The following is a 23,621-nucleotide window of genomic DNA, read 5'->3' as shown; positions in this document are numbered from 1 at the left end:
ACTAGATTAATATTTAATTGCACAACTAAAGAATGAAAAATCAGAAAGAATCCTTGGGATTTTGTTCACCTACTCTTTTTCCGTAAAGGTTCTTGAGCTGACTGACAAGCTGATAATTCTAAGTCAGATAAGCCTTCATCTTCGTACCTGGCAGCTCAGGACCAAATTATCTCAGTAGCTATAACTACAATTGTTCACTTAATTATCCTTTTTATCAAACATGTTTTTAGTATTAAATAGGTAACAGCAAACATAAGTGAATTTTTCCTCATGAAACTCACAGCTCAGCATAGACACTGAGAGAGAATATTTTAATTTTATGAGATGGTTTTAATTAGTCATTGATATATATTGATCATATCCTATACTGCTCCAAACTCCCTCAGGACTGACACATTATATCCTTTCCCTGTTTCAAGATTTCTGTTTTTTGTTTGTTTTTGTTTTTGTTTTTTTTTTTTTTTTTTTTGATAGTGTTGTTATTGAGATAGAGTCCTGGTTGGCCTAGAATTCTCAAGCTCCTGTTTGACCCAACCACAGAGAGTCACAGTTATATACCTACCTCTTCTTCTGGGTGCTGAAATTTAAAAGATGTGTGCCCCCAAATTCAGACTGATGACTTTCTTTTAGAAAATGTAAATTGATTTTGTTAATATTTATTTGTGTTTCTGTTTGTTTAGTTGTTTTTCAACTCTCTGAGTCAAAAATCAGTGCTGCCCCTAATTAAAGAGTCATCCAATGGAACATTCACACCATAGTAGTGGCCACACCCCAAAGAAAAGTGACACTTTTTCCCCTAGTAGCCACCTTAGCTATAAATAGCTCCTTAGCTAGACATGAGGCTTCCGAATGTGCTCTCCACTCCATGATAGAATCCATCAATATATAAGTCTATCTATCTATCTATCTATCTATCTATCTATCTATCTATCTATCTATCTATCTATCTATCTATCTATCTACCTGGTTTTTCAAGACAGAGTTTCTCTCTGTATTTCTGGCTGACCTGGACCTTGCTCTGTAGACCAGGCTGACCTCAAAATCACTAATCCTCCTACCTCTGCCTCACCAGTCCTGGGTTTAAAGACATATGCCACCACAGTTGGACTTTCATGATAGAATTTGTAAGTGGCTTAAACGTGTGCAGTAAATATCAGCCCCTGTGGTTTCAGGTGTACAGTAGACATGTCATGTTCCAGAGGAAAGCATCTCATAGCACTTCTTTACATCCTCTGGCTCTTATGTCCTTCCTTCTCCTCTTCCACGATGTTTTCTGGGCCTTGAGAGCACTGCTATAAACTCACAGATTTTATCCATTGTGGATGAATGTGCATAGTGACTTGTTCTCAGCACTTTACACAGAAATGACTTTCAGCACGAATCACTGCCCATTGCATTAAGAAACTTCTCTACTCAATGAGGGTACAGCATGAGCCAATGGACATAAATGTAAATAATTAGAAGGCAGTTTGGAAGAATGACCATTTAGAGAAACATCCTTAGGCTCTTCTATAGGGTCTCCCTTTCCTAGGGGTGGGATTTAACCAGACTTGCAGTATCACACATGAATTCTAGCCTGTTGAGCTATTTTGTAAGATGAGAGCTAACCTCAAAAGATGGAGGAAGAGATTTTATGAAACCTCATAAGTTTGTTAGTTAATTTAATAAACATATAAATTTTGGGGAATTTTAGATAAAGGTACCTCATATTAATATACAACGCTACTTCCAGAGATATAGCATATTAAATACATATATCAGTGTGAGATATAAGTCTCTTCTCTATGAGTTACAGCCCAGAATAACCTAAGAGATACCTAAAAAAATACAAGTCATCACTACTGTCCTTAGTTGTCCACTGTCTTAGTCAGTGTTCTATCACTATGAAGAGACACCATGACCATTGTGACTTTTATGAAAAACCATTTAATTGAGGCTTGATTTTTTAAATTGAGTTTTAGATGTTTAGTACCTTAATTTCATGGCTTGGAGAATGTCAGCACATAGGCATACATGGTATTTGAGAAGAAGATGAGTGTTCTACATCTAGATCTGCAGGAAGAAAGAGTTTCAGGCTTAGAAAGGACGTTTTAAAACCTCAAAGCCCACCCCCCCCCATCCCAGTGAAACACTTTCTACGAAAAGGCCATACCACCTAACCTTTCAAGTACTGCCACTCTCTAGTGACCAAGCAAGTATGAACCTATGGTTGGGGGCTATTCTCATTCAAACCACGACACTCACCTTCAGTAGATGCTAAGACTCTGTTACTGAAAATATTACATACATTGGTTGCAGAGCATGGAGGCATCAATACTGAAATGCCAAGCATAACTTCTGTGAACTAGCCCCTAGGGAATGTGCTATACAGGTTGCTGGCAGAGAAAAGCCATCAAGGACCTTATTCAGTGCTGGCCTCTGCATGCTGTTATACTGACTTGCCAGTCAAGATGTGTTCAATGGTAAAAAAATTTAGTGTTGGTCTTACTAAGTATCAAGAATTCCGCCTTGCTTTAAGATAATAATTGTGAAAGGAGTGAAACCCATGGCCATTCTTGTTTCTCACCTCTCTTGCATTATCTCACCAGGAAGAAGAGAAGTAAAGGTCTTCTTTTGTACAAAACTCGTTTTTCTTAAATCTGAACCCAGATTTTTAAAATCTACTTTTCTGTGGATGTTTTTAGTGGTAGAAAATACTATCTATTATAAAAGAATTCAGATATCCAACAAGAATATAGAGACTTATTCTGCAAATTGCAACAACTTCTAAGAGGTCTCTCATCTCCTCTCTCACCCCCCCATGGAGATGTAATGAATAAAATGATACCATAAATATCTGTCGAGCTGCCTTATAAATATTCATGTTAATGTCCTTATGTTCATGCTGTGCCCACTACTGAGCAGAGAAGTTTCTTAATGCAGTGGGTTGTGATTAATTTTTCATTCTGAATTGTTTAGTTGCAAGGGCCCTGATAGGAATCCAGAATAACTGTCCATTTGACTCTCAGCTGTCATTTTTCTGTATTTTAAAATGATAACATAAGTATCCAACAAGTTGCCATGCCCACAAAAAGCCAAAAGCAAGCAAGCAAAAAAAAAAAAAACAAAAAAAACAAAAAAAGCAAAAAACAAAAACAAAACAAAACCATGCTCAGTATGTCTCTCAATGCTGGAGATAATCACAGAACTCTTCTGTAGAAGAAAGGAAGGAAATTGTACAGGCTCTCTTCAATATCTGTATTTGTAATAAAAATATCTGTGCACACATCAGCAAAGAGTACAGAACACTCATGATTTCTATTCCTGTGCACATTAGGATGACAGTTTCCAATGCACAATTTTCTCTCCTCACCCCAAGTATAGAACCTTTGTGATTTGGCCCTTTCACTCTCTATGCATATAAACTACATAGTAAAGATTAGTCCCCAAACTCAGGAAAGGGCACTGCATAATCCTACAACCTTTGTGTGCAGTTATAAATGCAAAAAAAAAAAAGAGGAAAAAATAGTTTTGCCAATTAAACTCCGGCCTTTACTTTCAGACATTGCTTTCGTGTGTGTGTGTGTGTGTGTGTGTGTGTGTGTGTTTAAGTAAAAAAAAGTCAAACTAGATCGACTCAGTATTTTACATGATCCTTACTAGAGAGAATGTATGCACGGCACTGACAGGAAACAGGTGTGAGCTGAGAGCTGTGAGTATTAAAGCATAAGCAAGATGCACACTCAGGGAGAGTGAAAATGTGTCTGATGTCTTAGGAGGGGATGCCCTAAACAGGTTTTGTGAAGGCCACAGCAAGGTCGTGTCTCTTTAAATGGTAGACTCATAATTCAAAAGAATGAATAGATGGACCTTTTCAGTCCTAGGTTAGTGGCTGCAAACGTAACAGCACCTTGTGTGTTCATCTAGCCTATGCACTGCAGTTGGTACAGTGGCTATTTATGTATCCTCTCATAAATACACAGACATAGAGCATACAGCAACTTGGACAGGCATCAACTGGATGCTGCTATGAATGTAAGGCACTTTGTAGCAGAGATGAGTATTTAGATTACAGTTTGGAGTGAAGTAGGATGCCGTTAGTATTGTGAGTGGGCCTTACCTCCTCCTAAGCTTTTAGAATAACCAAAGAGATATAGTAGTCATTGTAAAAGAAATTTGTCACTAGAGGTACTAAATTTGAGTGCGCTTCACTAATATAGTTTGTAATTGCAAAACATCAGCATGATTTAGGAATGCTGGCAACAAAGCAACTCAAAAACTTCAGTTTGCTATTGAATTTCAAGTCATAAATGTTAGAATAATCCAATAGTATTCCTAATAGCAGGAATTCAACATCCTGAAAAGACTTTCTAGTTGTTTCTAGATACATTCTTGTTTATCTTTATTTCATTTATTTTTTTATTGCTTTTAGAAGGGAAAACATAAAACAGATTAATATTCAGCTAGTAGTGTAACTTCCTAATGTTTGCCATATCATGCTACACATTTTATTTATTTTTTCATATACACATAAGCCCCGACTGTGTATGGGTTGAGAATCTATTCTTTCAAGATTTTCTGAATGCTCTGACTGACCTGTCTTGGTTTTCTTGCTCATATGAATGTGGTTTGACAAATAAAATAAGCCACTGTACTAAGAATTATTTAAAATCCTTGAACTTGAATTTAACATAAATATAGAGGTGAAAAAATCCCTTTTAGTTTTAACCTAAGTGGCCATAAAAAATCATTAAATAACAACAAATTACAATATGTTATATGGATTTGTTCCATTTATATTTGTAATCAGTATTTATGTGTACAATGCCAAAACATACCAAACTTCCCTCAACTTTACCTTTCTTTTGCTAGAATGTACAGAAAAATATTGGATATTCATAAATTTATCCTCTAAAATATAAATGGCTGTGTACATTTTTATTGATTATGAATACTTTACATGCATGCTTGGTGTGAATGCTTGGTGCCTGAGAAGACTAGACAAAAACATCAGGTTCTCCAGAACTGAATTTACATATGGTTATGACATGCCAGGTGGGTTCTGAGAACTGAAGTTCAGTCCTCTAAAGATCAGCCTGTGCTTTTCACCATTGAACCATCTTCCCGGACTCTGTAGTTGGACACAAATTTAAAGCATTGTCTGTTTTTCATTTCAGGTTGACACATCATGCTACTTAAGTTCTTAAGCTTAAATTCACATCTCTGCACATATATGGTCTTCTTTTAGGGTTATTTGTTTCGATAAATATCAATATTGATGTCATTTATAATAAAAGAAATGTCAAAGGAAAGAGTTTCCTCTGTATACTAAGAATTATCTACATCTTTGAGCTTAAATTTAGCATGCATATAGAGGTGGTAAAAATCCCTTCTATATGGCCTAGGTGGCCATAAAACCATTGAATAACAACAAAATTAGCAGTATGTTGAATGGGTTTGTTAGATTTATATTTGTAATTAGTATTTATGTGTATAATGCCGAAACACAGTTTCCCTCAGTTGTGTTATTGTCAGTGTGCACTGTAATTATATCAGACCAGAGAGCAAACCCAATCTCAGACAGCCTTTGGCCAGAGAATTGTCTTCACAGAGAATAAAATACTGAGTTTCTTCAAGTTTGCATTAGTGATAGTCGTGGATAACACCAGCCTGAAATTCCAAAGAGGAAATGAGATGGAAGAGAATAGTGGGTGACAAGAAAGACTCGGTTTAGCTTCCTTGTAGATTATTGCATAAAATGTTAACATTCCCCAAATAACTTCCACATTGCTACAGTTTCAAAATTAAATTGGAATAAGCCACAGTGTCTTTAAGCTCCACAAAACAATTGTTCCTATTGCATTGCCCACACACTCTTCTTAAACTGTGTCATACACAGACTCATGCAAGTTGAGTTCAGCCTTTGGGACTTCCCAGTGAGTCATCTGTGGCCATGTGCAAGAACAAACTGAGCCTGGTGCAGACCCATCCATGTTTCAGGAACAGACCGTGCAGTCTGCTCATAAACCGACTTTACAAAAGTATTGGATGGCAAAAGTCACCTCACAAAGAAAAGTTGTATGACAGGTTTTAAAATCCAAACTGGAGCTGGGTGGTAGTGGTGCACACCTTTAATCCCAGCACTTGGGAGTCAGAGGCAGATGGATCTCTGTGAGTTTGAGGACACTGTTGTCTACAGAGTGAGTTAGTTTCATGACAGCCAGGACTACACAGAGAAACACTGGCTTGGAAAAAGAATAATAAATAAAACAAATAAAAATCTAAACTGAAAAGTCATGGCTTTTGTTGAATTTCTAGTTGTGCCTCGAAATAATTGTCCACACACACAGCTGTCAGTCACATTCTTCTGTATAGCAGAGGGTTCATGAAAATGAGGAGTAGCAATGGACTGTAAACAAATACATGCATGGAATGCTGAGGGAAACCTGAATTTCCTTATGAATCTCTCTGATTCCCTCCTGGACTTCTGAGGCCACTGTAGACCTGACACTACAGTAGCAGTGGAATAATCATACCTCTTATTTAGTCATTCCTGGTAGAGTTTTCAGGTAAATGGAGTTCAGAACACTGTATAAAGCATAGGTCCTAAAGTCTAATTTTCTGTGTCCTAATACTTTACTAAGCCTCACAAATGTGATGTTCATCACTGATGAATACTCTCATTTCTTTAATTTTTCAAGCTGCAAAACAGAGATAATATGATTTTCTAGTTAGCTAATAGTGTATATTTACTCTCTAATTTTTTTTTAAACATTGACAAAGAGTTGACGTCTATCAGCACACTTAGGGAAAACATCTCTATTAGCTGGATAATTTAATTAAGGCTATGATAGCATATCTTAAAAGTGTGAGGGGGGAGGGGAGACTATAAAACCTAAGAGCAAACATCCCAGAAGCTGGAGAGGAGGAAGAGTTTTTGCAATGATCTAAACAATGGCCATGGGGTACTCAGAACACAGGGTAAAGGAAAGACCTTCTCTGGTGTGTGCGGTAGTTGTACTTGATTTGGGGGCAAATGCTGATACCAAAGACCAACACAACCAGTTGAAAAGCTGAGATCATAAGGATGACAATCCACAAAAAAGAAATGACTACATCCACAACCTGTCTTTAAATTATTAGAAATTTCAGATGCTGTACATAGAAGCAAAGAAAACTCATAGAAAAATTGCTCAGCAAAAATTTTTGAAAGTAGATGCTAAGTGAATAAGTACCTAAGTAGAATTTTAAGTGTTGCGTTGTTAGAGAAACAAAGCTGGGTTTGTGATCGATATTGACAGGGTTCAAATTTGAATACAGATTTCTGCCATTACGAGTTTGAAAACAAACATTTCTTAGTAACTTTCAATGAAATCATGGTTATGTGCTTATTCTTGAATTGCATATTATAAACATATTTTCTTCCTATCAGTTACAGCTTTACATGGCTGATATTTTGGTTAGATAATGATAATAAATGACAGTTCCCACAGATGAAAAACAGAACACTAACAACATGGAGAAAATGAAAATGCTAGACTCATATTGCAGTATCACATTGGTACTACAATGGTCAGACATAGACTATGGAATGTAAATAAATATGGATACCTTTGTTCCCAATTTAGTTTCTGCAACTAGAAACTTAAAATAACCTAAAAATTTAACTGAAAGCTTTTTTTGACAGGTATGCTGAGAGATAGAGTTTCTGGGCTGGAAAGCATAGATATAGCATTGTCTAGGACCATTGTGACAAACTGCAACAGAAAGTGCCCCAGACTGAGGGCTAAGGAGCAGCAACGTATCTTCTCAAAGTTATAGAGACTTGGCTTCCACAGTCAATGTATTGATAGGTTTAGGTTCAGCTGAGCCTCTTTACTTGCAGATAACCTTTAGTCCCTGCTCTCTTCTCTGCATGCAGGCAGTACTGCTATCTCTACTCACTGATATCTCTTCTGTTGGAGGGCTGCAACTCAGTTGGTGGTGTAGAAAACACTGACTTATTTTCTCTCTCTTTCTTACTACTTTTGTTTTTGAGATTGTAATATAATTCAGAATTCCCCTCTCCCTTTCACCCCTCCAGAACTTTCCATCTACCCTGTTTTCTTTCTTTCAAATTCATGATTGAATTTTGTTTTACTGTTCTGTTATATGTATGTCTATATAAACAAGCCCTACACCTCAATTTCTACCCCTAAGGCTCAGGGAATGTTTCAAATGCTTGGGTAGATAGATTGTAGCAGCCAGAGGATCAGGGAGTTTATGATGAGATTGTGCCTTCTGATAATTTTAGAAGCTATACCCATAAAGCTTCATCGACATAAAACTTGAACATGAGATGACAAAGGACATTAGCAATAGAGATGCTAGACTGGATGGGGTAGGCTGGATGCCAGACTGAATGCTAGACTGGATGGAGGACCATCAGTCCTCCACTCTACACAAAGAACTACAGGCAAGTAAGGATTGCTAAAGGTGGGAGAAGGTCTTTTTCAGGGAAAAGCACCCTGACTGGTTTTTAGTAGGCTAGTGGTCTGTCCCCCAAATGTATACATAAATGATATTATACAGAGTAACTAGTTTATTTTAGATTCATTTCTACATTAAAGATTCTATTTTAAAACATAATATCTGACTGAATTTGTAGACATTAGGACCTCCCGGGAGAATGTGCAATTCAATGCACAATAATAGATGAATGGAAATCACTCAGCTTGACATGCAAAGAAATAAAATGAGATAAATATTCTAAAAACTGGAATTGAACATAAGACACATGGGGTAGGGTTTACAAAAACTCTGGTATTCATATGCAGACCTGGAAAAATACAAAGATGTAGACTAAACAACATTTGAGGGCATATTCACTATATACCTTCCAAATTTCATAAAAGCCTTTGTTGATATTATTTATAAATAATCCTAGAAATGTGGTTCTAAGAAAATAGTTCCCAGGCCCATCCTAGTAAACTTGTCCAACATTAAAGGCAACAACAGTATTATAAAACACCCACTCCCACACCCACGAATGCATGCATACCCACAGAGAGAGACACACAGAGAGACAAAGACAGGAGCTCACTTTCCCAATATTTTCGGAGGGGCACAAGACATACAGACAAGAGACATAACTTGCCTAACAGAAAGGAGAAGAGAACATTCACATGAACATAAGAGACAGGTTTTAAATAAGAGACATCAAGTAGGTGAAGAGCTTATCCAGTTTACCAATATTAATGGATTTAACATGTAGTCACAGTGTGAAACAACAACAAGCATCCTGAATAAGATCCCAAGTCATTGCTTGATTACTAGGGAAACCAGATGCTAAAGATGGTGCACATCTGTAATTTCAGAACTTGGGAGGCAAAGTCAAGTAGATCTCATTGCGTTCTAGGCCAGCTAGAAGCACACAGTATCCTTAGACAATATTCTCCGAGACCTTAGATTATGAAGATTTAGATCCATTTCATCCTGATGATTGAATCATACATGTACTCATTAGGAAAAACCTTTTATACTTTCTATTATACATACACACACTTTAAAGCCTACTATAGCTTACATAATGTGACAGTATTTCTGGAATGCTGGAATACACTCTTTGAGTACCAGGGCATTGATTAAAGAGATCTGTTTGTTGTATGAAAAATTATTTTCTCATATAAGCATGTGCTATATACATTAAAAAGTGTTTTCATGGTTTATATTTAGATAAGTAGTTTTGTAAAAGTCTTCAGTGCTAGAGCTGTTAGAACCCATGAGATTGAGTATTTTCTCAAGGGGAGCTGCTTGTGTCTTTAACATCCATAGTTCTACCTTGCTGCCCTGTGGATAAGGTTAAGATAATTCAGAAGTGACATGTTTAAGACAAACCATAGATAGAGCCTATATCTTCTATCTAGTACAGGGCTTGCAGTGTCTGCGTGTTGGTGTAACTGATGTGGTCTACCCTAGATAGTTACCCTGTCCCACTCATTTTGATTTTGGATAGGAAATGCCATAGGACAAATCAATGTCTCTTGTTGTCCACTGAGAAGACATGGTCTCTCGCTATGTCCTTTTACTCTGTTTTCAAAATGTTTTGTTGGTGAGATCAGTTCTCTTGTATCAAGTAGATGCCCACAACTATAAAAAGTTTAATGCTGTTACTGGAATCAAGAGATGCCCAACAATAAAACTATATTAATCTCCTAAGATGTTTGCAAACTTACAAATATCAAGTTCAAACTCCCAGAAGTTTCTGAATTCTTGTAACTTTCATGTAACTTGTAACAATGAGGGAAACATGTCAACTTTAGAAAGAGAAACATCACAGAGGTGGGAAACATTTTGAAAGATGTTCGTGATGTAGACATGTCAGTTACCAATGTAATTTTGTGTCTTTTCAATGTTTTTTAATCACCTTGCTTCCATGTAAACACATGGTGGTGGATATTTTAGCTTTCATGGCTTGATCACTTTGTTATATTTTTTAGGGTGTAAAAATGCCACACTAGGCACAAAGCTGGCTTGGGTTGAAACTTGGCATCAAGGTTGACACCAGCTGTTCCTTGTAGAGCTGTGAGGGGTAGCTTCAAACATAGCACAGACACAGCTCTCTGTAGAAACATAGCATTTCTGTGGGTGGCTGCTATGGGAACATGACTAACAATATGTACAGCTTGGCCACCGACTTCTGAGAGCATTTTCCAAAAACATTTTCCGGAACTGAGGTTGTCAGGCATTGATATAAAGTAAGAGACGTGGAAACTGGTGTAACCATGAAAGGCTTGGGAGAGAGAACAACAGTTATTTATGGAGAAAGAAGAGGCTACTTGGTTTTGAGACACAACTAAGACTGAGGTCAGTAGATGAAAATCATAAACCTAAATGCCAGGTTTAGCTTTGAAAGTAGACGTGTGACATTGGAACAAGTGAGCAAGCAACTGGGAAAACAATCACAATCTGTCCTTAGTCACTTGCATTTCATATAAAAATGAATCAGTACTTTGACATTGTACATTGTTGTTTGATGCAATCATCTAATGGTCACACTGTTACAGCTAATACTTGGACACTGTAGTAAACCTTGTTGGTCAACTCTCCCTCACCACATATTGTGATGGGTCCAACCCAGATGTGTGTTCTGAAGGCTTTGGTCCTACTCAGAAAATATCTGCCCTGGGATAGGTGGTTGGCTGCTAATTAACCACTCATATATATTGCCTACTGCTGGTCTACAAAATATCTAAAATCTATAGAGAGTGATTGGATCCCAATCCCATTCCTTCTTCTAGGGTAGAGTTGCACAAAAGAAGAAAATGAGACAACTTCATTCTCTTCATTATCTTCTCCTTCTCCAAGTGATCTTTCCCTTTACTTCCTGCTATAGGGTACCATCTGCCATAATACTGCACACAGATGAGCCTCATCATCAGCCTGATTTCTATCTTTTATCCGCCAAGACTTTGAGGGGCCAGGCATGGTGGCACAAGCCTATAATTATAACACTTTGAACGCAGAATCAAGAGAATCAGGAGGTCAAGTTTACTCTCAACTGCACCGAGAGTTTAAAGCCAGAAGGTGCTACAAGAGACTTTGTCCCAAAAAGCCAAAATCAGGCAATAAAAACTTTTGTTAAACAAACCTTTTTTAGATTTTAGAAGAGTATCGTGTCTTGCATTTGGTTTAATAATATAAAAGGACCTAAGTTACCACTTACCCTACTATGCTTGGTCTGATGAGCAAACAAAAATACTACATACTCTATCCATTGAACAACAGAGCTCTATTTTGTCAGTTTGTCATGGTTCAAGTGTACAAAGTTATTGCTAATTCATTGGTTACTGGTAAAGAATCTTTTTGTAACTTATAAACTGCTGCCTTTTTGCTGTTTCCATGGCAGACAGAAAGAGAACATTCTTCTCATAATGACATGGGACCATTGAGTTAAGATAAAAACTTATGACTTCCCTTAACATCTGTTCCTTTCAGTGTCCTTCCTCAAACATAATACCACAGGGACTGAGAGCTTCAACATACAAATGAGTACACTCAGTGCATGGTGTCATCTATCCATTCAGAAAATCATTTCTCTGTACAGGTAAGTGTGACACTAGTTTTGGAAGCTTCTTTAATTAGTCTCCTGTCATCTAGCAAAAGTGTGGGAGGAGACTGAATAGGTGTCTAGACCAAGTACTGTCTTTCATGGTAGTCAGAGAGTTCAGTAAAATTAATATTCTCAGATCAAAAGGTGATTTTCTTTGAGAATATCTCATTCTATAATGGAGTCTGAAGATATGAGAGGGCGAGAGACAGAGAGACAGACAGAGACAGAGAGAGATAGAGACAGTGACAGAGATTGGTAAATTTTGAAGGTGGTAGTCATGATATATTTTCAAGAGTTTTTTGAAACATTGTATTGAAAGTACACTGTTCATTTTTATTACAGGTTTTCACAAAGACTTATTTTATTCTCTTCAACTTGTTTATGGAAGTGATAGTCTAACAGAAATCAAACCTGATCTGTTTGTCAGCTAAAAATTAGAAACTCTTCATCTCAATGGTCCACAAGAGTATGTGGTGAGCTGTCATTCAGCTGTAGTCAAGCTGTGGATTGCAGAGTTGGGGGCCATTTTTACTGACAAAGGCACCAGAATAAACTGTAACTTCATGTTCCCAACCTCCTAGCCAGTGAGGTACTGGTTTGAATTGTCAGTCTGAGATTACAGGGCATGGAATGACAGGGAAAGAGGCAAACATCAGCTCTCCCAGAAGCTGAGCATAAGGAGATGTGTGGGCCCTCTAGTTTCCCTGAGGCAGAGTTACAAGTGCCAGGGCTTCATCTGTCCTTTTAATGTTGCCTTAGCAGAGGAGGTCAAAGAGAGGGATAAACTCCAGCCCAGACTGGAGACTTTTGCCTCTATTGGGGTGTCCCTTGTTACAAAAGCTTTCCTGGTCATCTCTTGCTTACTTCTAAGATCTTTCTGAGTGCACACAGGCAATCCAGTCATTCTATTTCACTATTCTATTCTGAAGGATCTGGAGTGGTTTCCCACCATCTGAACACACATTGTCTCTTATACCCAGTAAGTCATTAAACAATTCTAGATACTTTTCTCAGAAACCTAACTTCTAATTTTAAGAAAAATTGCAAAATCAAAAGATACATATGAGAAAAGTATAATCATTTTTATACTTATGAAAATATGAGTTTCATTTGTTATCATATTAGCTTATAGACTGTATTCCAGGCTTACTAAGTTGAGTCTCAGCATTAGTGCTGAGTGGCTTATTTATTTAATATTTTATTTTTCAATTATTATGTAACAGTGTGTGGATGTATGCCACACATGTAAAGCACCTGTGAAAGCCAGACAAGGAACTCAGCTGTCCAAGAACTGGAATTACAGATAGTCATGAGCCACCCAACATGAAGAGGTACAGAAAACTGAACTCTGGTCTTTGCAAGAGCTAAAAACTCTCTTAACCACTGAGCTATTCTTCTAGACTCAAGTCCAGGATTATTTAATATGATTCCCTGGTTCATGGATTACACAGAATGTAAGCTATTTGCTAGGGGTTATATAAGCAAAGAGAATCACACGTGTAACTCAGGTCTGATAATTTCCACAGATTTAAGTCCTTAGATTTTAATCTTAGAAATCTCACCACAAAATTGAAGATGCTCACATACAAATATAAAGATTATATACATATTAAATATGAGTATACACAATAATATATATATATATATATATATATATATATTATCTGTCCTCTAAATCCCTTTCTTTATCTCTGTGTGTCTTCATGTTGAAAGCACTTTTAGTTCTCAAGAAATGTTTTAAGATCTAATTCTATAAGTCTTCTTGTATCCTCTGTGATATATATATAATGCATAATATTACATAATATTATATTATATATTACATTATCTTTATATATATATATATATATATATATATATATATATATATATACTTTCATTTTGTAAATTTTGCTGATCCCTGAGAGGAAATTTTTTATATTATCTCAACTGCATATGTGTTGTTAACTCAGACAGCCACATTTTATTTTTGGGAATATTCAAGAGCTATTTATTTCTGTGAGCATCAATACTTTCTTAAGATAGACTTAACTATGTCAGAAAAAATTAGAAATGACTCTCTATTTACCATCAGTTTTTTTTTTTTACTCTAGTCAGCAGCTCTTAATTGACATTCCTAATGGTGCTTCTCAGGGAAAATACAAAATTTTAATTATTCGAGATGCTGAATGACAGCATGGGGTCTCTACAGAGTGTCCTGAGCTTGTAGAATAATTTTTTATGGAAGAGCAGACTCAGTTGTTGTGACAGGAAACACACCATTTCCCAGGATGATCTACCATCTGGCCAAGAGAGGAAAATAAGTATGGGTTCTGCTGTTCTGCTGTTCCCATAATCTGATGCTATTTTCCAGTAAGGAGTCAATAAATACACACAAGGCTGCATAAGAAGCCCACAACACTCTTAGATCACAGTCTCCACTTAGATACCAGGTAGGATTCCTGTCAGTATCCTCATAACTGGACTTTCATGTTATGACTTTTTAAGTGTTATTAGTTTTTAGTCATTAGCTGTTCATTTTCCCTTTGCAATTTCCAAAGCTGAAGACACACACAGTTTTGGAAGCTTACTGAGAAAGAAGAATCATACAAGAAAACTCATAGAATCACTTTGTGAAACGCTTCTGGAGAACTAGGAGTGCTTTCAACATGGAAATACACAGGAGGTAAAGGAATGGATGTGAACGGCAGCTAAAATCATCAGTCTAGGATATTGCTTTCTTTTCAGCTTTTCAATAATAATAAGAAAATTTTATCAGCTACAATTTCTTAAGGATGTTGAAGTCATTGTCTGCTGGCTTTCAAAAGGCCTACAGAGATTGTGGCTCAGTGATCACAGATGATATTACAGTCTTGTTGTTAAAATGGACAGAGAAGTCAGATTGTCTTTGAGATTTATTTATTGTTTCTATTTCCATTTTTATATCCTGAGTGGTTTTATTTTTTCAATTCCTTCACCTGTTTGCTCATGTTTTCCTGTAATTCTCTAAAGGAATTTTGTGTTTTCTCTTTAAGGTCTTCTACCTATAAGCTCCTGTATTTCTTTAGGGGAGTTATTTATGACCTTCTTAAAGTACTCTAACATCATCATGATTTGTGATTTTAAAAACAGAATCTTGCTTTTCCAGTTTGTTGTTCCAATCCAGGACTTGCTGTAATGGGGGAACTGTGTTCTGTTGATGCCACATGGATTTGGTTTCCGTTGCTTGGGTTCTTGGACTTGCCTCTTACCATGGCTGGTCTTGCTGAATCTGACAGTGTCTTGACCCTTCTGTAAGCCTGTGTATCAGCACTACTGTGGGACCAGTTGTCTTTCAGCAGGGTCTGGGTAGAGATAGCTGCGCACAGGTTCACCACAGGGTACAGACAGAAACCGGAAAGATCCTGTCCTAGACTGCTCCTGGGTTTCTGTGTCCTGAGTGCTCTGGTCAGGTTCCTCTTGGGTCAGGAATTTGAACAGAGGTGTTTGTCTCCCCTCTGCTTTCAGATGTGTCAGCACTCCTTTGAGACCAGCTCTCTTCCAGTGGGGTCTTGATACAGAGTGCTCTGGCACCAAGTCAGCTACAGGCAGAGGCAGAAACCAGAAGGATCCTGTCCCAGACTGCTCTTTGGTCCTTGTGTCCTGAAGTCTTTGGGTAGACCCACAGAGCAGAAGTGGTGTTCTTACCTGTGCTGTTGGATGTTTCAGCACTTCTGGAGGACTAGCTCTCTCCCAGTTGGGTCTGGATAATAGAGAGCTGTAGCACAGGGTCAGCTCCAGGTACAGGCATTGGCATTCAAATTTAACTGACTGTCTTGTATGTTTGGCAAATCTGGCATTCTTGATACAGTGATAAGCTAGTTCTAAATTTAGTCAACTTTGTTTTTTATCATTTGCCGATGATCAATTGCCTTGGGAAATGAAGAACTTTCTAATACTTTTTTATATTGTTCAAATTTTTAATAATAAGTAATACACTTAAATTCAGAGAAAATGGTTCTTCAAAGCAAATAATAAAACAACATGATAAACTAGTGAGAAATGCCTGGAGCCTATAGGGGAATTAATCCAATTATGAACACAATATGTCTAAAAGGAAAGGGACAACTTGAGTGAAGCAGGGAAAATGGAAACTCATTTTATTGCATTGTTGTTATAGTTTCAGGGAGTGTTTTGATTTGAACTTTCTATAAACTTGTACAATGTGTCTCTGCTTTTGCACACTGATAAGCTGATAGAAAGAGAACATGAAGGACAATCAAGGACAATAGCAACATTAAGCAAGACTTAAAATCTGTGCAGATCAGCACAGGTAAAGTTTGTATGTAAGAACTGGTTTTCAAATTTGAAGAAAATGGTATCAAAAAGGGAAAATATATCTGTTGTGATGTTTAGATAGGAAGGCCCCTGTGTGAGAGTTAATGTTACCACCTTCCAGGTTCCATAAAGGCATGACTAAAGGGAATTTCTATAGTTGATATATTGAAGTTGAAAAAACCACTCTAAGTGTGCATGACACTCTGTTATAGGCTGAGGTCCTGGACTAAAAATAGACTAATGACCATGTTATACATTGTTTCTTGAATGTTGATGCAATGTGACCAGATGCCAGTGGTTGCCACTGCCGTGCATTCTCCAATCATGGGCTGTATCCTTTATCTAAAGCCACAACAAATCTTCCTTTTGTATTTTCTTTTTTGGGGGTAGGAATTTTGTCACAGCAACAAGTAACTAATACAAACATGTTTGTAAATTTATATTTAATTCTATTCACTGTGACTGAATTAATAGCTTTTTTGAGTGCCTACAATACTGTTTATAATAAAAGACATTTGTGCTTCAACTGCAAAGAGGAAGTTTAACATGAGTTGTGTTGGATGGTGCTTTCTGGGGCAAACATGTGAAGGAGTATCTTCTTGAAGTGGACACGGGTGAAAGACAAAGACCGACTCATGAAGGAACATTCCACACAAACAGACACTGTAGAAAGGGTATTCTGCTAAAGCAAACACATGAAAGGTCATGTGATAAAAGATTCTTTGCTAACAACACGAATGCATTGGTCTACCTTATATTGCATAGTTGAGTTGCATTTGTTGGGACTCCATCAAGACAAATGCACCAAAAACTTCTGGTGGTAAACTGCAGTTTGATACCACTTCCACGGCCATAGGTTGATTAGATGCAAGTGTTCAGGCAAAAGCCATGCTGAGGTAAAAATCATGCTTAGGCAAGACACATGGAGGACACGTGATGTTTGGAGGGTATAAATAGGACTCCACAGAATGGCAGACACAGGACTAGTCCTGCTCGTACTGCTAGCTGTGCACTGCTTTTGATCTCCTGTTTTTGCTGATCACTGCTTCCCTGAGAGAGGCACAGCAGAGAGAACTTCTGGTGTTCCTGCTGTTCTCTCCTGCTCACTCAAGCCAAGGCTCTCTGAAAGGTCTTGCTACTGCTGCTGATTTCTATTTGCAATCCGGACTCTATTAAATTGAACTGCTGGTGTATCCATGAAGTACTAGTAAGTGGATGGAGCTGCTTTTGCCTGCTGCCCTGTGAACTGAACTGCTGATTTCCACACAACTCAGATGGGAGTTCCTCCAAAGAGCGTTTCTAAACAGGTCCAATTTCCCTGTATCCTTTCTTTTCTACTATCTCTGGTGGATGGTGGGCTAAAAGAAGGGTGAAAACATTTAATATCTATCATTAAAAATAATGATTGAAAAAATTAGAGTTACAGATCAGGGTTCTTCAGAAAGATAAGAGTCAATAAGACACTGACTCAAGTGGTTACAGAGGCTGGGAAATTCACACAACAACCCATTGAGTTGGAAAACCACAGAAGACAAGGATGATGACCTTGGTGTAATAAGGTCCCAGATACACAGAACTCCCACTAAGAAAGGAAGGACTTCATACCTTATCTGCTTATCTAGAATATACTTTCTCAACAAGAAGGGCATGTTACCATCATACTGAAGGGAATGAAATGCACCCTTTTGCTTCTTAAGTAGGCATTTCTCACTGAAAATTTTTCCAGTCCACTCCTTTTCTCTAGTTATCCACACTCTGCTGTCTTGCCAACCTATTCATCAGTTTCCCCACCTGAGATGAGATACCATCTCAGCTGACATGTGTTTTCCTTATTTACCAACAATGCTTGTAGGTTTTTAAAAGTGAGAAGATGTGTATGTGTTTCCAACCAAATTTGCTCCACTTGGCCACAGTCTGTGTTTTAGTTATTTTCCCTCACACCATAATGGGAAAACTATTCATCTTTGCACAGCTGACTCAGCCAGGTTCTGTGGAGATCTGCTTTTGCAATTAGCCCTTCACTTTTCTCCACTGCCAAGGCTTTCTGTCTGCTGAATCATCTTCATATAAATATATTGAAAGAATTTTCCTTTAAACACACACACACACACACACACACACACACACACACACACACAGGAGAGAGAGAGAGAGAGAGAGAGAGAGAGAGAGAGAGAGAGAACCAAAGGAAACTGATGGGAGAAGAGGGAAGGATTGTGTTGTGGATATGGGGGGAGTATTCTCAGAGAACACTTAAATCCATGATTATTTTTCAACATTAATTGTGATTGTCAAGTTATTTACCGTGAAGTGATTTAATCAAGTTGGCACCCACTGACACCTCCCTTTCTGTCATTCATTTTCAGCCTGCTTTAAGTAAACAACTAGGGACAACTATGGCATTGCCTTTAATTTAAAAGACTTTAGCTAACACCAGAGGCATCCTGGTAAAGCTTACAAGGTGTTTGAATCATAGACCCTCTGATTAAGCCTGCCAATTTAGATATCAACAATTTCATTATTTTATCCATAAAATTGAACAACATATAGCTGTCAAAGTTTGTGAAAAATGAACTTTTCATTTAAAGAATAGATTACTCTTGATAAAAAGGCTAATACTCTGTTCATCTTTGGATTTTGTAAACTATAATAATGGTTATGTGTACCTGTTGGAGAAATAGTGGCATTAATGTCATGCCAGCAACCAATGTCTTTCTGACAAAAACTTGTGCAAAACTTGTGCCTGATACTGCAAACAGACTACTGACAAATGAGCCATTGCACACATGAACTCATAACATGCCCAATACCTGTATGAGATTAAACCTGCTATAAAACCAGCCTAAATGAGGGAGTACCTTATGGTGTCCCACACCATAACTGAGGAGCTATTTCGCTCCTCCTAGATGAAGGGAGGAAAATTTAAAGGTGCTCTGACAATTAGAAATAACTGAATATTGAATCCAGCATTCAAATTTTATAGGGTACATTGGGTAATTTTAAGAAGAGCTTGCAACCTCACCTTTATTTGAGCTAATACTTGTTCAGAATCTATAAAATTCCCAATATAAAATTTATTAGGTTCCAAAAGCTCCCTCTACAAGGCTTCACAGACTACAGAGGAAGGCAGATGTGCTAAAATAAAATAAATAAGTACAGTGCTTTATGAAAGTTGGGAGTGAAATGAGGTCAGAGAGAAAAATTAACTTCTGCAGGAAAAAAAGAAACCTTAGCAAAGGTTGTCCAGAGGGAATGAAAACTCATTTTAGCCTTAAAGATTAAATAAAGTTCAATAAGTGAATGAATGAAGGTAAGTGAGGGTGGTGGTAGCAATGACCAAAGTTATGTGGATATAGAAAGGTTGAGAGTGCTATCTTAGAGGTCTTACTGATGTACAGGAAACTATGTATAAAAGCAAGAAATCTCACCCAAAACACTCTGACAGATTACAACTTAAAAAAGCATGCTATTACAAATCAGCACATCCTTAATCTTTTAATACTGATTTAATTAATAAATCAAAAATACATACACTCATATGGAACATATATGTATATATACTCATCTTATGTGGTAGGCATAATAATGATACCCACAGATATCTATATTTAAATTCCTAGAACATTTTCTATGGCTGAATTATACTCTGGACATAACTAATAATCTTGCACCAGTGGGTACTAACTTGGGTTACCCAGAGAGCTCTAATGTATTTGCAAAGATCCATTAGAGAGAGAATGCTTTTTTAAAAATATAGTATTGGAGAGAAGCAGAGTGAAAAAGATTTCTAATGCCGTGGCCATAAAAGATGGAGGATGCACTGTTTGGCTTGGGTTCTCTCTATCTGTCAGAGCCTCTCAGAGGACGACTTGCTTCTGTCTGCAAGCATAACAAAGTATCATAATAGTATTAGAGGTTGCTGTTTGTCAATGGGATTAGTCTAAAGTTGGGCTGGTTAGTGGTTATCCATTTTCTCAGTCTATGCTCCCTCCACTATGCTTACATTACTTGTAGACAGGATAAATGTGGGCTTGACAGTTTTGTGGGTGGGTTGTCCCCTATTCCTCCATTGAGGTTCTGCTTGGGGACTCTTATGGAAGAACAGGAGAAAAGATTGCAGACCCCAAAGGGGGTCATGCTAATAGTAGAAAGTGGCATGGGAGAAGGATTGTGGGAGAGGATGACTGGGAGGGGTCAGTGAGAGGGATGTAAAGTGAATAAGTAAGAAATTAATTAATTAAATTAATGAAGGGTTGAGCCAGCACCCATAGAATTAAGATCTCCAGAAGCTGGGAAGCCATGACAGAAGATTCTGGAAGCCATTTCAGACCTCCTAGACCCTGAAGTAGCAAACCTAGGTTATTTTATGACTGTAAGTATCTGCCAGTTTGTTTCAGCTGTGATATAAAATAAATATAATCTATAACAGAGTAAGCTGCAGGGGAAAACACATCTTGATGATGAAGAGAGAGTAACAGAGATGCATGCAATGTTGCCTTTTTTGCAAACATCTAAAGAAATCTTCAGGTAGCTTACATGGTGGGCCAAGGTGTTTTTCCCAGTCTATTGTATATATTTTGACCCCCAGAACCCATCTAGCCTTCACATTTGAAAGCCTGAGATGCTACTTATGGCAGTACCACAAATAAAAATAAAACAAAGCAAAAAGCTCAAAACCTTCTGTGGTTGTTTCATTTGTTGACAGTAAGTCTCCCAGAGCCTGCTGGCATTCTGCAATCACCGTAGCAAGGTGAAATGAACTATGAAATAACACGGAGAGGCTGGCCAGCTGTGTCACTTGGGCAGGAGAGGGGAGAAACTGGAACCATTGCTTGCCATGAATCCAAATATAAACACTGCCGTGAACAGGCAGCTGCTGTTTGCTATTGACATGGAAGTAAGCATATTTTAATGTAAGGTGACGTATGCCATGGAGATGCTACCTGTTTTAAAATGGAACACAGAGCCTAATCTTAATGACTACAGAAGGACTATATTAAAATTCAATTCTATTAAGTGAACATAAAGTAAATCCTTCATCTTTTTCACATATGTAGGCAATAAAGCGGGGGTATATTTATTCAACCAGAAATCAGCATGGAGCTTTTCTGTTGTAGACACTGATGATTCCTTCCTAGGGTCCAGAGAACCACAGTGCTGTTTGTATAGTTGAGAGGAACATTGTCCAATCCCAACCCGAACTGGAATGCCTGATTAGACTTTCCCATGGAAATTCTTTTTGATCTAGGGACACACGATCTGAGTTGGCCTAATCTTGTTTTCACTAACCTCTGATCACTACTTAATTTGATATGTCTACTTCAGTGAATTAAGTGATTTTCAGATAATTGGTAAAGTATTGTTTCTTGGTTCATTCATGAGGACTTGGGGGAGGACACTGGGATTTTAACCAGTGGTTAAGTTTCATGGTTCATATTAAATATCAAGTTAATGAGAGCTAGATTCACCTAGGAGACCAATTTTTGATAATGCCTGAGAAAGATTATCAAAATGAAGCTAACAAAGGTGGGGTGACATTCCCTAATGTGGAAGGACATGGACTAGAAAAGGGCTGGAATCCTGAAGTAAATAACATTAATTCATGAACTAACTAATTAATTCAAGAGGGGGACGTTAGCTAAGTATCAGCTTTCATCTTCTATGAATGCAAGGTGACAAATGAGCTTCTGTTACTATGCTGTACCATTACACCCAAAATGTCCCAGCTAAAAGAAACCCTTCTTTTCTGAAGGTATGTCATCTTGGGCACTGTGCCATAGGAAGGAGAAAAGTTATAGATACAACAGGGTTACAATAGATGAGTCTTTATTCAATGTATTCAGGCAACATCCCATCTGATGAGGAGCAGGACGAGCCAGAGGGAGTTGTGTTTGTCCTCTTGACCTGAATCTGGAAGGTCCTGTGTTGCCATCTTTTTATCTGGATCTCTGAGTTCTTTAGTCCCTTGAGATCAGGACTTGTATTAACTCCTCTTGCCCCAGGTCTCAGGCTCTTAGCCTATGACTGGAAGTAACTCTATCTCCTAATAGTCTAAAGGGCTTCAGTCTGCCATGAGACTCTGGTCTCTAAAGGAGAAAATTATCCTCATAAATCTCTTCTCATACATACCTGTGTTTCTCTGAAGAATCCCAAATAATACTGTTAAAGATATATTTGCATAGCAAGGGTAACAAGTGTCAGGGCGAACCCATCTAAAAAGTCAACATAAAGGGTCTTTTCATAAATATGCACACAGTATCTCTTACATAGGTTTATGAAATACCATGTAATAGATTTCCCCTCACCACTGAGCTTGACATGAACTCAACACATTAAAAAATCCACTATGAATTTCTTTCTTACCTCTTTGTTTCCAACTGTCATCATTGCCTACACAGGATCTGTTTATTTATTTTTAAATGCCTTATTTCTGGATTCCTACATTTGGCAGAATTATTATAATTAAATATATAATAATCATAATAAAATATTATTAAACGTATATTAAATGACTATTATTGAGGGCTTTACAACAATAACAATACAAAGGGAATTGGCTAGAAAATAGGGTATAGCAAATGGAAGCTGATTAACATGAAAGGGTCCATAACCTAAGTATAGAGATAGTCTTACAAGACTTACATTCTAACAAGTTACACGTTTTTTTGTATCCACAAACTGATATTCAGTCATTAATCCCTGTGTCTACCTCAGTGGTGTCTATTTCCTAGTTGTGAAAAAGTCTCACTAAGAACACCAGGGGCAGTCAAGATTTTCCCTCTATAGATCTAGACCCTCCACATTGAATTCACCATCCTGGGAAAACTGGTCCATGGCTTCTCCATCCTGAAGCCTGAGGCTGACACCAGTGGCTCTTGACTCGGCTACACAGAACGCAGCTTTGTAGGCTTGTTTTACCTGGAGAGATTTCACAAATGCAGGTGCCAGTTTTCATCTCAACCCAATTAAATCCTCATGCCCGGGTAGATCTCAAACCTGGCAGCATTAGCTAGATTATCCTGAATTGCCCCAACATGCCTTGGTCTTCCTGGGAGAGTTCAGGAATTAGCCATGCCTGTAATCCACTAAACACCATTTCATGACTTGTTAAGAAGCAATTATAAATCAAAACAAGGAGTGACTTGGTCCTACCCTACAGCAGAGTGTAAACTCAGTCTCTTTGCCCACAACCTTGACAGTTTACTTAAAGTGTATCTAACTCTTAGCAGCAAAAATCTGAACTGCAAATGAAGTG

The sequence above is a fragment of the Micromys minutus genome, assembly GCF_963924665.1.
Source record: "Micromys minutus genome assembly, chromosome: 19".
Classification (NCBI taxonomy): Eukaryota; Metazoa; Chordata; class Mammalia; order Rodentia; family Muridae; genus Micromys; species Micromys minutus.
This window is presented reverse-complemented; position numbering follows the sequence as displayed.